At 36.5% G+C, this 16482-nt stretch overlaps 1 long non-coding RNA gene across 1 annotated transcript; it reads right to left on the reverse strand.

Moving 5' to 3' along the window:
* Positions 1-8613: 8613 nt before the first annotated feature.
* Positions 8614-15661, reverse strand: LOC108641377. The gene is made up of 3 exons (XR_003916288.1): positions 15523-15661; positions 13758-13860; positions 8614-8771 (listed from the first exon to the last, which is right to left on the reverse strand). It is a non-coding gene; the product is annotated as an uncharacterized LOC108641377 (long non-coding RNA).
* Positions 15662-16482: the final 821 nt, after the last annotated feature.

The raw sequence follows: 16482 nt of genomic DNA on the forward strand, positions 1-16482 counted from the left end.
GTATACTCACTTAGAAGTTAGCTGTAATTGCAGAACCTTTGTAAATAGCTGCTGTAATGAACTGGTTATTACTTTGAATGGTCAATGATTGTTCATAATTCACTGCTGCCAGGTTAATTGTCTCTGCAGAGAAAAAAAAACAACCTCTTGTCCTTAAAAAAATAGTTCACTCAAGATGCTGGTAGGAATGTGGTTATGTTAAGAGTCAACTCTGCTCTCCCTGAAGCCAAGTGGAGACCCAGAACACTCCCACAAGCTGCAGCATTCATTCACAAAAGGCAACAGGCAAGGAGATGATGATGCATGGTGCCTGAGAGAGTAATGACTTTAAACTGTTTCACTGATATACTTTATTCAGTGTGGTGCCTTTTGTGAACCAGCCACCACATTTACTCTAGATGAAAATTAATGAATGAAAGAAGTTTTATGAACTGAACCCTTTGCTTCTGGTATCCCTTCATTACAGACTTCTTCTGCCTCTACTATGTTTTCAGAATTATAAATAGCTAAAATATATTGTTCAAGTACCATTAAGTAGCTCCTATAGATAAAATAGAAGTCAATATTATGAAGGTTTCAATTCAGATTGATGTGTTAGTGTTTTTGCCTATTTGGTGTTCTTAATGCAGGTTATTCTAATGGAGTTAAATTTAGCTAGAAACTGACTTATTTTAAGATTTTCAGATTAAGCATATTTATAAAATCTTGTCAGCAGGTGCTGTTTCTAGTGAAAATCATAGATCACAGCATTCAGCAGCAGAATATGAATAATCCTATCCTTTTGAAAATAGTGATGTTTGGACTATTAGCATTTTCATTAGGAACTAAATCCAAATATTGTTATGAAATTTATTTATTTAAAAAGTTTTGATCACTCAACAGGATAGGAGGAAACATTTGACTTCTCACCTCCACACCTTACCCCAATATTAATTTTTAAAAAAATATTCAAGACATTTAATTATGTATTATTCTGCAAATCCTTTACAACAATTACAGTGCTGTTATCAAGGACCAATCCTTTCTGGTACAGTAAAATTTCACTGATTTCAACCTAACACAACAGAACTTCAAACAAGTCTCATGACAAAAGGTTTTAAAATAAAGTTCAAAACAATTTGTACCTACTTCTTATAAATATGTACTATTTTCCAGCTATTGTTATCTGTACTTTTCCTCTCTCATTTGTTTCTAAGCAAAGGTCATATATTAGTAATTTTATTATCAGATTCTCCTGAAAAAAATCAGACACTCAGGAAATTTTCTCCCAAGCTGAAATAAGTCAACTTCCAGGGTTTCACATTCTGGCAAGCTAACTTCTCCAAGGTCTCATAAAAATTCTGGGCTGTTATCTCCATATGCCTGATTGACTTTTTTTTTTGTGGTCGTAATTAAAACCGTCTGTCCTTTCTCTGTGACTTCAGGAGAATGGCAATGAATCACAAGAGCTCTAAAACAGACAGAAGGATGGAGGCTGAGGTTAGCAGCTCAGAATCACTTAATCTGCTGTATTTCATCCATAGAAATGTAGATCCAAAGCACGGCCTTTTAATTCAAGCGACTTCAGAACAAGTCACCATGGCAGAAGGTTGTATCACAGTCAGCATGGGGAGACAAAGGTAGTCCTGAGTTTGGATTGCAGCATAAAGAGATGTAAAATAAACTAATTAACTTTATATGGAACATCACTACATTTGTAACACTAATTTTTACTCTTCTTGTATTATCTATTAGAACTTTTCAGAAATGTTTTCAACAATTTCTAAGTAAAATATATTTTCTGAAATACAAGAGTATGTGAAAAGTGAAATGAATACAAGAGGCAAAAAAATGAAACTGAAACCAGTACTAGAGTCTTATCAAGGGAAGAAATATTTAACCTTCAAAATATAATTTAGAAAATTAATTCCCTATGACGATGTCTTTTGTAGTATGAGACTGTTCCTTATTGCTTACACCTTGACATCCATTCTCCAAACTTAACTGTGTTCCTGCCTTTTTATTTTTGAGCAATTTTGAGTTTTAAGGCTTTTTTGCCACTCAGAAGAAGGTTGCTCACTAAGTGAGTCACTGCCCCCACACCTGGAGGCCTTATCTCCATGCCTTTTAAAATTAGAATGAATTTCAGCAACAAATTGATCTGATGTTAGAGTAGGAGACCTGGAAGATATGATCTTAATGAAAGTCTTATTAAGCTACCAACATTCCTAAGGATCTTGCACGTTGGTAACCTGTTGCTCAGGGAAGCAAAAATGAATGTTTGACATGGTCCTTCAAAGTTCAGTTCCTCCTTGATGAATCAATCAGTTATGCAAAACTAAGCAAACATTCATGTGCTCTGATCCCATCATTCTCAGACTGTTATCATCACCAGCTTTGGCTCCCAAATTCAGGGGAAAAAGTTGAATGTCATGTGAGAATGACAGCATAGTCTGAAGCATCAATATGCTGGCTGCCTCCTGAGGCTTAATGACCTCAGCACTCACTGGAGTCCAGAAAACCAAGTATCTCAGAGATGTGGATCTTAGGTAGTATCACTTTTTATTTTCAAAAAGAGTTGAGTACTTAAAACTATTTGAGAACCTGGATCTAAGCTCTGCATGGGGTCAAGCTTTTTAAGTAGAATAAGGTTTGCTGATCAGAGACTGGATTTCTATCAAACAGTGTGCAATGCTGCCCTAATAAAGCAAAACATACAACTACCATGAAACAAATACTTTAAAGGAAAAAATGCATTCCTGGTATAATTTATCTGAAATCAGGAAAAGAGATGAAGTTAGAATCAACCTTCTTAGGGAAAAAGAAGTTTATTTTTAATAAATAATATTTCTACAGCAAATACCAATTTTAAAAGGCTCTCTTTTATCAAATTTATCTTGATTTCATGAAAACATGTACAACTATTAATATAAGCAGGCTTATCAGTCCATTTTCCTATTGAATGTTCTTTTTGTTAGTTTTCTTTATTTTCTATTTAGTTTCTTCTTTATCATTCAGAAGGTTTGCACTGTATTCCTGTACATATTTGGTTTGGTGCCCAGAAAGGTATTATTTTAACAGGGCTAGTTCATTAAAAGTTATTGCTTTGCAGGGGTTCTACCATGCATACATAATCATATATATGCCTTTCTATGATGAATAGTGTGATGAAGTTACCATAAGAAAATTTTTTTTAGGGTTTATCATCTCTATCTTTTCAAGTCACATTAATTTGACTAATCCCAGCATCTAACTTACTTACCTCTATTATTTTTTTTAGAAAATATGAAACTGTCAAAACATAATTTTCACTTCTTTTTTCAGTAGAGATTAGTCTTTCAGTCCTACTGGGACTGTAACTTGTCCTCCGTCTATGCTCTCCAAGGAAGAAGTAAGCACAGCTGCTAACACATAGAATTTGTCTCAGGCAAAACCAGTAGGGCAGTTTTCAGTGACCTGCTCAGGACTGATTATGATGCTTTCTCAAAATCCTTTTCGATTACCATATTTTTCAGTAACTCCATGACACAACATGAAGAGACTTTTTAAAAAATATCTCCAGATATAGAATATAGGTTGTTTTTTTCTATTTTTAAGACTTTGATAAAGTTTTGAATGACCAATTTTATGATAACAAGAATCTAAGTGAATTTATAAGATGAAAAAGTCAAGAGAATGATATTTCCTTGAAACTACATGTCTCTGTGAAACTGCATCACAAGGCCACGCAAGGGTAGATAAAAATTCACCACAACCTTTCAGAGAGTTGGCATTAAGAGACTGAATATCAGTGTGAGCAATGTAATAGAGCCTTGTTACCAGTGTAGTTGGTCAGGAGCCAACACTTCCAAGCAGACCTGAAAAGCATGTTAAATGCTGGTGTGACTTTCAAGTTACAAAGATGTCTTCAGTACTGAGATACCTGATTTGCTTCCTGCAGCTAAGGCAGAAGGAACAAAATCATCTATTACATCTATTATTGAAGGAGACAGAACACTTGGCATTTTGCTGCTTCATTCTCATCATTACCTACCTGGAATTTTGGAGGATAGATTTGAGACTACTTAATCCACATCAGCTGACTTACACTTTTTAGGTCCTGTATTGACTGGGTTGCACATACTTTGTTTATCTTTTGTTACCCTATATACACTGTCTAAATTGGCTTATGTCCTTTGTCACATTGTTGATGGAACATTAAGTAATATTTTCATTCCAGGGATTCCACAATTGCAGAATTATTCCAAGCTGCAAATGTACTCATGAATATAAAAAAATTAAGCATTCAACGAAACTTGGAACTGCTGTACTTATACTAAAAGATTTTACGTTATAATTTTTAATCAATGGGATCTAGAGCACAGAGAACATTGTGTTGTGGAGAAAAAAAGCACAAAACCTAAAACTGCACATCAATTATACACTATGTAATCACTTTGAACTATTTACATACCTCCACATTCATGTTTTTTTATAATATTTGCCTGTTGACACAGGTTTCTACAGTAATGTGATTATGCAGTGGTAAGTGTTTGGGGGATGACAAAATCCATGAAGTGGTAAAACAAAGGAAGTCTCTCACTTTGGACTCACATAAAACCTAACAGGATCCAGTCCTGCATCTGCTAGTTTTACATAAGTTCCTCTGAACATTTAGAAGTTAATAGTGATTAAATTTAGGTTGAAAAAAATGTTGAAGATTAATTTTCCTGATGATAAGTAGCTAAATTTATCCTTTGCTAATCAAATGTTGCAAACACTGTAAATGTTCACTACAGTGAAGGTATTGCTTTCATGACAGAAGCCATTAGTTTAGTTTTAGGAGAGAGTGACAGTGAAGGAATTTTTTACTTTTGCCACCCTCTGCGTGAGACATCAGACTCCTTCAGCCTGATTCTCATGGCTATTTAGCAAAAGCAAGATCTTGAGGCACTGTTCAAAGAGTATAGGATATGGGATACCTTGCCTAACATTTCTCTCTTGAAGACATACTGTAGTATTATATGATCTGTGCTGTTAAGTGATACTGTGCAATTATCCTAAAAGCCTAGCTGCACTACTTACTTCACCATCCTCTGTGATACTACTTTGGTGGGTTTTTAAAAATATTGCGTGAAAGTGATGCTGCATGAACTTTGTACTTAATAAAGTCTTTTTTTTTTCCACAAGATGAGGCTGCATTGAATATAATTGCACTGTGTGGGGTTAACTTTCTGTAGCCTGTTCCCTTTGACTTCAATGGCTTGAAATAAAAAAATTAATCTCTCACAACAATGAGACTCAATTCTGATAACACTGGCCCATTGACTTCAATGAAACACTATTAAAAATTATTCTCAATTCACTTTAATAGTCATTCTTAACTGCATCAGACCACTGATTCCACCATCATACTTTCAAGACTGAATGTTCAAACACCTTGTTTCTTGTGGTTGTAGTTTGTTGACTTCCCGATAAGCAGTATTGAATATTACCTCACATAAAAGAAAGAAGCATTTTGCAGACTTTTTTGTTAGTATCCTTTTATAATTTTTTTTTTTTCAGGTGTACGGAGAAGATGAAAAATCCAGGATGATGTATTAAAAACAAATGGATAAATATTTGTTTGTCCTTCATGAAAGTCATATGAAAGGTCCAATATGATACAAATATGTATTTTGCATATGCTTTTTTTTTATTTTGGTGAAGCTTTGTTTTGTGTGGAGTTGTTTTTGGTTTGGTTTTGGTTTGCATTTTTTTTTTGTTTTGTTTTGTTTTTTGTTTGTTTTTTTTCCCTTTGTTTTTTTGTTTGTTTCTGTTTGGTTTATTTTTTAGGAAACTGTAGAATTCTTCCATTAAATTAAACTGATGATGGAGATAATTGGAGGAATGATGAGCATGCTTGCTTTTGCCATCTTGCTTGAAACAGACTACATCTCAACGATTACTCAAATTCACGACTGAATAAGGTGTGTTGCAGTTCTAAACCACTATGCTGTACTAGAATGTTCTTCTTATTCTTCTTGGTTTTTCAGAGGGAAAATATAAATTGAACTTTTTTTCACCCACCAATCCAGATCTCAGGTTTGTTCTCTGTTCAAGACATACATATGCCCTCTGATATTTATGTATTAAAATTTGCTTTGTTTGAGCTCTTCAGAGTTTGTCATTCATTTGGATTTTTTTGTTGTAATCACTGATTTAACTTGAAAGAAATCCCTCTACATGCAAGACAATTTTGCCATTTTCCTTCAGAAGCCAGACAATTTATAGATGAGCTCAGACCAAATAAATCAAGCAAGATATATTTATAGGTCTAAAATACCATATATATTAGTATATATTTTTAATCAACATCATACTGTCACTCTGAAGAAATAATTAGCTGTTAGCAGGTCATACACTTCTGCTGATCAAGCAGACTCTGTTGCTGGTATCCAGCCTAGGACACCAGAACAGCCAGTATTCAGAGTCAGTCAACGCATAAGGCTTGTGTTTATTAGCAATGTGGTGAACCTTCTTTGTTTCCCTCCACTAATTTACCTGAATGAGGGTGTAACTACAATTATTTTTAGATTGAGCAATGTCTCCACAAGACAATGTTTACAGTAATTCTGAACAAAGAAATGGAGACACACACACATTAACTTCAGTACTTAGTGGTGGTAAAAGACATTGACTTATCTTTGGCTCCCCAGTTCCTTTTCTTACAGCATGAACCCTTGAGAATTCTCAATTTACTTTCCAAACAAGGACTGTGTCTCAGACAGTGGTCTCTGTTTTGGGTTGACTAGATTTCTGAATATTTTGTATAAAAACCAGTGGCCTAGCATTCAGTTACCAGGAGAGTCAAATTCTAGTTTGTTTATATGATAGTGAGGATTCAACCTTGGAACTCTTTAAATGTTAGTCGTAATTTTATCATCCTGCAGCATCATAACTGAACCTGATAACAAATCACTGGGCATCTGCTTGCAAAACTACGTTATTTTTTTAATCACGGAATAATGTTTTTGAGCAGTATTGGGAATCTGGAGAGGTCCCAGCTGACTGGAAGCTGGTGAACGTTGTCCTGATTTTCAAGAAGGGCAAGAAGGAGGACCATGGAAATTACAGACCTGTCAGTCTCACTTCAGTGCCTGGTATGGAAGTTATGGAGAAGATTATTCTGGGAAGTATTGAAACACACATGCAGTCATTAGTCACAGCCATCAGGGCTTCATGAGAGGAAAGTCCTGCTTATCAAACCTGATTTCCTTTTATGGCAAGTTAACCCACCTAGTTGATCAAGGGAAGACAGTTAATGTAATCTTTTTGGATTTCAGTAAAGCTTTTGATACTCTCTCACAGGATCCTTCTGGACAAACTGTTCAGCACACAGATGGATAAACACATCATGTGGTGGGTGAGCAGTTGAGTCAGGGGTCAAGCACAGAGGGTAATACTGAATGAGGTGACATCAGACTGGTGACCTGTCACCAGTGGGGTTCCACAGGGATCCATCTTGGGCCCTGTGCTCTTCAACATCTTCATAAGTGACTTGGATGCAGGACTGGAAGGGATACTAAGCACATTTGAAGATTACACAAAACTGGGAGGAGCTGTTGATTCCCTCAAAGGCAGAGAGGTCCTGCAGAGAGACCTCGACAAATTACCAACCATATGAAGTTCAACAAGGGAAAGTGCCAGATTCTGCACCTGGGATGGGGCAAGCCTGGATGTTTGTACAGACTGGGGAATAAGATGCTGGAAAACAGTGCCATGGAAAGGAACCTGGGGGTCCTGGTTGAGGAAAGTTGAATATGAGTCAGCAGTGCCCTGGCAGCCAGGAAGGCCAACCATGTCCTGGGGGGCATCAGGCAAAGCATCACCAGCCGGTCGAGGGAGGGGATTTTCCTGCTCTGCTCTGCACTGGTGGGGCCACACCTTGAATATTGTGTGCAGTTTTGGGCACTGCAATATAAGAAGGTTATAAAGCTATTAGATGTGTCCAGAGAAGGGCAATGAAGATGGTGAAGGGCCTTGAGGGGAAGCCGTGTGAGGTGCAGCTGAGGTCACTTGGTCTGTTCAGCCTGGAGAAGAGGAGACTGGGGAGAGACCTCATTGCAGACTACAACTTCCTCATGAGGGGAAGAGGAGGGGCAGACACTGAGCTCTTCTCTGTGGTGACCAGTGACAGGACCCAAGGGAATGGCCTGAAGTTGTGTCAGGGGAAGTTTAGGTTGGATATTAGAAAGAAGTTCTTCACCCAGAGGGTGGTTGGGCACTGGAACAGAGGATGGTCCTGCGCAGGGCCAAGAGTTGGACTTGATGACCCTGATGGGTCCCTTCCAACTTGGGATATTCTGATTCTGTGATTCTGTGAATGCGGGTATGATAAAATGCAGAATATCAAAATGGAGTTTATACCTAAAAAAATATTGTTTGATAATTTCAAAGGTACATTCAAGTTAGCATTTATATCACATGTATATAGTATATTTGTTTTTTCACCTTTTTTTTCTCAATGCTTATTTTCCTTGAAAACCACATTAAGAGATATTTAAAGATCTTCCTAACAATGAAGACAACATATATTTTAAACTCTATACATTATATAATTTAACTCCAGCCGTGTGTGATCCACAAACCAAACAGCACCATGTGAATGCATGTACACAGTTTATTACAGATTACAGGACTTACAAGTAAAAGGAAGACAGAATGATTTGCAATGTCAAACATCATCTGTTATAACAATAGGTTTGAAGAGTTTAGGGTCTCTCAAAAGTCAAAATATTTTCCATTATTCCCACCCATAGACTCTTCTTCACCTAAAAAGCAAATGTAAAAGAGTAACATTACTGGAAGTACCAAGGATTCATAATAAGAATATTCTGAAAGTTGAGAATATTACTGATATTTAAACTGAATATTTCTTCTTCCTATCTGCAGATACACAAACTTGGAAGTATTATTAGTGCATACCGTAAATAGTAAGGTGTACAATGAGTTCAAGAAAAATCTTAATCTTGGGGTTTTTTCTACTTCAGGTATTTGATATATCAGCTTTAGTAATTTTATTAATTTGAGATTTTTTTGTATATAATGTCTTCTTTATTATGAAGATTTTCACCCCTTGTACTTCTCCATAACCTAAAAGCAGTTGACTAACATTGATAAGAATCAAAAGTTCAGCTTTAGGAAGAGTAATAAAGTATAGTATGTTTTAGATAAAACTAATCACTGTGCTTGGTTGGCATATAGTGAAGGACTGGATACACAGATAAGTTGTTATGGAATTGATTGCACAGAAAACAGTGTAGGCCATTAATAACATTCTTCAAGATAAAATTATAACTTTTAAATTGATTCAGTGGTTGCCTTTGAATATTGAAAGAATTACTGCTATATGATCTGGATATCCCAAAAAACATTAAAATTTTACTTGTACCTGTTTGATAGTTTTTATCTACATGTGGTTTTATTATTTTAGGATGAAATACAGATTTAGTTCAGTTAAAGGAAGTGATTTTTTCTTTTTTTCATAATGAAACTTCTCATGATGCTATAGTCAGACAAAAACATTTCTTCAAAAAATTGTTGCAGAAATTGAGAAGCTGAGGAGATGATAGTGATTATTAGAAGTTGCAACTATAAATAAAATCTGACATTGTGCAGATGTTGTTGCTGCTGTTGTAATATCTACTTGCACGGATTCTCGATATTTCTTCTTGTTCCAGACTAAAAAGGCCAAATCTATATCAAATAAAATATGCTTGAAGAACTGTAGGGTTTTTTTTCCAGAATAAAGGACATATTTCAAAACAAATGATAGCAGGAGTTCCCTTGCTTTTTCTTCCCTGTTATGTACAGAGAAGAAATAGGTGATGCCCTTAGCAATTAATAACTTTCACCAAGCAGTCCTACTGAAGGAGCAGAAATGCAGTCATTACTGGCTGTCAAGTTATTAAAAGCAAATGAGCATCCATTTTGTGGTAAAAATAAAAAAGGTACAATAAAACTTCTTTAATTAATTTTGAACTAAGACAAATTATAATTTTCTTCCAGTAGGCATCCATATCTACCCAAACTATACATACTCTAAAACCAAATATATGTTGCCTCAAATGTGCAATGAAAAGAACAATGGCTAATTCTGTAATACTTAAAACATATATTGATGACCAGGAAATCATATTATGTGTTTTCTTCAGAGAGTCCATCCAATATGTTGCCAACACCTAATAGATTTGAGACTCAAAAGTCACAGAGACCATGTTATCCAGTCATGAGTATAAAAATCAGATAACGTGATACACTGTGTAAAGCGAAGAACGCTAGGCAGCCTTCCTAAGTTCCAGCAAATGAACTAATCAACTTTATTTAGACAAAAACTACAGTCCAGTACTTTCTGATAATGAAAATACACTTTGAAGTGGCGAGAATACTTACAACCAAAGAACAAAAAAACCAACAGAGAGAAATGCAAGTAAAATGGATGGAGGTCTGTCAAGTGAATAAAGCTACCTCTTTAAGCTGTCTGATAGACATGTAAAAATACTAGAAAGGTTTGTATTTTAACGCAAGAAAGTTTGAAATTGAAAGAGTAAGATTTGAGATGTGTTTGAACTTTGAAGGTCACATGTGAGTATGCTCAATACTTGAATTTTTTGATTTTAAAAGAAAAAAAAAAGAAGAAAAACTTTGGAAAATCATCTTCTTCCCAGGAAGAACTCAAACTGCAGAATAATAAACAGTCATAAATAAGAATGGTACTTTGTTAGAAATTCCAATGCTTGAACAAGGATGCATTTTCAGACAGGCTAGCCTGTATTCAAGTCTTTGGCACATATATATCCTTATAAGTTTTGATTATTTTTGGAAAAACACTAAGACCAAAGATCAGAGTATTTATTTCTGATTTATATGTATGCTTGAAGTTTCAGAAGCTGTTAGCAGAGCCACAGATCTACATGGCTGCCCACCTGGGACCACGCTACACAGGAACATAACGCGCTGTCTTCAATGAGTGGAAAAGTAATGCTGCTATAAAACAGAAGAAAAACACCCCACCGACTATGGAGAAGCATGGCTTTAAGGACTTAGCATAGCTTTAAACTGTACTGGATGCAACTTGGACAGTAAGGGAGGAGATACAGGCATGGGTAGTCTTGTGAATATTCTTGTTCAATGTTCATTGCTGCATGACTCAACAGAGCACTGATGGTTGCTACCAAAGAAGTAAGGCTACAGTGGACTGTACTAGGCTTGTCTGAAAGAACTCTGAGTGAAAGCTCAATGTTTTTTTTTGCCGTATGTATAATTAACTTGGATTTGTTCATCAAAAAATTATTAGGAAAAAGAGAGCATGTTTCTTCTGTTTATCTTTTTCTGTTTCTTCTGAATTAGAAGAGAATGACTACTTAGTAAGGGAAAGGGTAAGAATCATCCTCTAAGAGGAATCAAAAACCTTGAGCTACCTACTGATCCTGTCTTTTGAGGACACACCAACAGCTGCTTCTTCAAATTATTGTGGTTTGGGAGCACTGACAGAGGCTAAAATAAACGTAAATAAATAAATAAAAGGGAAAAGTATGTTGACTATCCCTGTGTTCTTTTAAAGTTTCACTTATCTTACAGATGAGTAGAACCAAAAATCTGAATGTAGTGAGAACAAAGGATAATATGCTGGCATCTCTTAGAAGCTCTGGAGATAAAAAAACCTTAACTGATTTGTTTTTCCACTTTCTAGAATTAAGCTGTGTGGTTTTTGTGAAGGTGGAAGTAGCACAATTTAGTTGTGGTTTCTATGACCCTAATTTGATATCAATTTGATGTCAAGCAGATTACTCTACTTTGGAGGCATAAGACTGATCTTGAAGACAACGGAAATGGATACACAGGTGCTAAAACTACCTGGAGGAACATCACAGGTTAGACACTGGAGAAGCAAGTAGAGTCTGAAAAAAAATGAGCTGGCTATCTCTCAATCTGCTGGAGGTGCTAGAGAATTTGTGGGGGATCAGCACTGCAAGAAATGTCTAGTGCTAAGAAATAACTCATTAGCTAAAATTTGTGCCAGAGCAAAGTATACAATACCGGAGAAATTGACTTTAATACTGATGTTCCAGCCTTGGAAAATGAGTTGTCCTCTGTCATTACACAGTGGGCCAGAGGTGCTCTTTTGCTTTCACATAGAGAGCAAATTACGCAATCTGATAATAGGGAAGACATGATACTCCTTTCTGAGAAAGCTTCATTGGTCAGAACATACTTCTGGGTGTGTAAGCAATGTATCAGTCTTTCTCCACTGTGGACTCCCCATGCTTGAAAGGCTCTCAGCTGCCAGTACCAATGAATGAGATCCTAAGATTAGCCTCAAACCTTCACTGCATTTTCCCAGTGGCAGCACAGTGTGCTAATCGCTGAGCCATTGGGATAGCCCTGTAGGGTATTCTTCTAATAGTTTTTCTAGTTCTTCCACTGATGTCCTTATACATCTTTTATGATCTTGATAGTGATGCAACTTTCCCCAGGCACTTTTCTTCTATCTTACTCTATACTTGGGGTTTTTTTTGAATGCAGGGGGGAAGGGGCTACCTTAAACTTGCCCTTCATTCCTAGAGCAACCTTTCAGAAAAGACATTTCCCTCATCTACTCTTCCAACCCTGAGTACATGTCAAGGAATGGTGAAGATGGAAAATATTTCAGTCTTTCCATTTAAGTTGTGATGGTCTTTTTCCTGACTTCATGTTCTGTTTAGAGTTTTTTCTTCTAAACAGAAGAACAGACAGTGTTTTTGTATTTAAAATTAAACTCCAAATATTTTCTTTAAACTGCATTCATTGGGTTCACAAAGAAATGAAAACAAAATACAGCACATGACATCATTTGAAAGAGCAAATTGTGTTATCATATATAGTTCTAGAAATAAACTGTATTTTTTTAACTGTGGCTCTTCCCTAATATGCAGTGCTGATAAATAGTAAAAAGGAATTCTTTCCTAACTAAATATTTCTCTCACATTATACATGTATAAATTCCTCTGGGAACAACTTGAGCAATATAACTTGAGATAGGAGGTAGCTGATATATGTGAGGTATTAATATGAAAAATATTTTCACTGCATGTATGTTATAAAGCTCTTGGAATATTACAGGTAATAAAAATATAGGCCAGTTAAAGACTTTCCGTATCCCTGTTCTGCTCATAATTTTTTTCCTGTAGGTTCATCTTTTGTTTTCTTCTCATCTGTTATTTTCCGTTGCCTTCTCATCTTACATTCACTATTATTCAGGGCACCTTTTGAGGAGCTGCTTCTGCTTCCAAATGATGATACATATTGGTAGCAGCAACCAAAGCAACAGTCAGTGAACACTTGTAGAGATGGTGAGTTGTAAAATAATAAATCAAATATTTAATACTTAGACAGAAGATGTGGACTTTATCTACACTTAATGGGTGGGGAGGCTGATTACTCATTCATAGCTACACCACTTGTGAATGATGAGGTCACCCCTATCTCAGGAAGATAAATGCCATATCCTGTTATGACATATTCCTTTTATATAAAATTAGTTCAATTTTCTCACTAGTGAGGAATCAGTATAACTAAAAAAAAAAATCACTTCAAGATAAAGGCATTTTTCTATTGTAATTCATTATATATCCTATTTTCATTTTATTTCTGTTCTGTTTTGTTCTATCTTATCCTGTTCCACGTATACTATTTTACTCTCTACCTAAATGATATCTGACTAAAGTGAAGCAAAAATTAGATGATACAATGAAGCTTTGTAGCATTCTCCCTCATACCTGTCACAGGCTCCTTCCAACAGCAGATAATGAAAATTCAAAGTCAAACCGTTTAACTTTAAGTAAATGGAAATGAATTTCCATCGAAGAGATATTTTTTCACCTGTGAAAGAAAGGAACAGTAGTACACTGACAATGCGAATAAAGATATAACATATAATTGTGATAGAGTGGTATATGAAAAGCATAAATATTGAATGTTATTGTATTACACACTGTCATGTGTTTTTAATTTTTATCTTTACTGTGTTTTTGCCTAAGAAAGGAAAGTCTACAGGACATAGTTAGAAACAGCAGCACTTTATTAGGATAATTCTTTTCTTAATCAATACTAAAGCAACTTGCAGCATATCTTGCAATAGTATATGGTATTGAGACAAAAACTATGTTGCTCAGACACCAGAAGCTTTCAATAGTTTTATCAAAGTAAGAAATAAACTAAATTAAAAATATTGGGGTTTATTCTCATCTCATTTCCTCTAGCATGCTGCATCAAATTAATTTAAATCCATCATGGTATGTTTTATCACTGGTGAAATATGTAGCAAATTGGGTCCACGCTATTTAATATGGCACAGAGTATAAGCTTGATGATGGATATTTTCATCAGTGTATAAAACAAGTCTCAGAAATTCCTACTGGATTTTACCATTGTGATTAATTTTGGGGGAAAAAGAGATACAAGCAATCAAAATGGACTTTTCTTCAAATATGAGACAATGTTTTTTATTTGATATCTTTAAGAGTTATGACAAAGAAAATGCTTCTGTATTCTATAGACATTCGCAAACCTACCTTTGAATCCTGCTCATCTTCTAACATACAAAACTATTTGCAAGTGGTTCCAGTGACTCAGTGGGTTTACTTGTGCAAGCAAAGTTATCCAGACTGACTTTCTGTTCACATTAACACTTAAGATATTAATCAATAGTCATAAAAGATCTTATTAAATATCAGAGATCCTGGTTCTGCTACACAGATGAAAAGCAGTGACTCTCGAGACTAAGCTGAAGCAAGGTTGGCTAAAGGCAGGCTCTCTGTCCTGGTTGTCTCTTTGAAACATGAAAATCTGCTCAGAGTTGCCACTGTAGAGCAAAGAGTGACAATCAATGGATGGGGACTTCGACATGATTACATCCACTCTACTGCCTGGCCATACATTGACAGACAAAACTACTGTAATGGAGTGATCATTTGGAAAATGGCTACTGCCCACATTTAAATTCCTTTCAGTGTTATTCCATAGCCAATTAGAGTGGTAGCCCAGCCTATATTCATGCCAGTCTTGTACTATAATGTAAGAAAAAGGAAAGGAGCAGCTCAGAAGTCTTTAATTATTCCTCCAGCCATTTATTGACCTGCTCTCTAAAGGCCATATACGGGCCTTCATCTGCATGCAAAATTCCTATTGACATCACTGGGAGGGCCACAGGCAGATGGAGGGTTACTTTGTAAACCTTACATTTTAAATATGTTGTAAGAGAAAGGCGCAGAATTGTCAGTCCTTAAAAAAGTGAGCAGCTTTATCTAATATTTGTCTTTAAACATGGAGTTTGAATAACATTTTTCCTAGCAATAACATCCCCCCCTCTTCTCTGCAAGCTATCTAACCTACACGTTTCTGTAAAGTCTTCATATTTAACACTCAAACAATTGATGTCCCTATAGTATAAACAGGATAGATAATGAATATAAGTGGGATAGAAAATTAATCCTACTTGCGAGGAAAGAGAGTCATAATTCACTTAGGCTTCTCAGCTCTTACGTTATGAGGTCTTCAGCTAACTCATGGGATCCATTCCACATCCCACAGATGCTCATTATGAATTCTTTTTATGTGCAACATGTGGGGACTAACCAGTTTCATATCTCCTGGTATTAGCTGCAATACAAAGCATTTTGTATTAAAACAGAATGCAAACACAGATGTTATTTAATACAAAGGATTTGAATGCAGTCTCTGTTTTAACATAAAGTTGGTGTGTCTTAATTTGCTTTGGAACAGCAATGGACAGAAAAGTCAAGATAAGAGAATACTGTTGGATTAGGAGCCAAGCTATGATTCCAAAAGGCACACAGTTGCATGAGAAAAGGGGAGACTAGCCCAGGTGACAGCTTTGATTCATGGAAGCAAAGGTTACAGTGCCTGGGACATCTGCCCCCTTCTAAGATGCTGTCATAGCCTTTCCAACACTAAGTATACTCTGGAGTGTTGCTACCTGTGTTCTGTCCCATGCAACTCCTCTTGGTATGAGCCTCGGTTTCCTCAGAAACGGTGTAGCACCACGGCTGCTATTTGTGCAAGGTGCACTAACACAGTGTGTTACTTTCTTTTCTAGCTGTCCACTCACTAGTCTGGTGAAAGGTTCAGTTCTTCTCCACACGCACTACACTTCTTAGCTCCGGCAATCAGCAACTTGGCTTCCAGGGCCGTGGTTTTCGAGTCACCCCAGAAGCCGGGAGGTCTAGTGAGATCCTACTGCGGGAGGGAGTCCCCTTTTCTCCCGTTCCTCTACTGACCCTGACGCGGCACAGCCGCTATGCTCCCTCTGGGACGGGCTCCTCGCCCCTCGACTCCCCCTGCGGATCCGAGAGGAGGGAGCGCGGAGTGCAGCCCCGGCAGCTCCCTCCGAGCACCATGGCGAGGAAGCCTCGCGTCTCCGTGCCCACTCCCACCGCGGTTGCGGCTCTCAAAGCTGAAGCAAGGAAGGGGGGACACGGGGGG

The sequence above is a fragment of the Manacus vitellinus genome, unplaced genomic scaffold, assembly GCF_001715985.3.
Source record: "Manacus vitellinus isolate BGI_N305 unplaced genomic scaffold, ASM171598v3 scaffold_6_pilon, whole genome shotgun sequence".
NCBI lineage: Eukaryota > Metazoa > Chordata > Aves > Passeriformes > Pipridae > Manacus > Manacus vitellinus.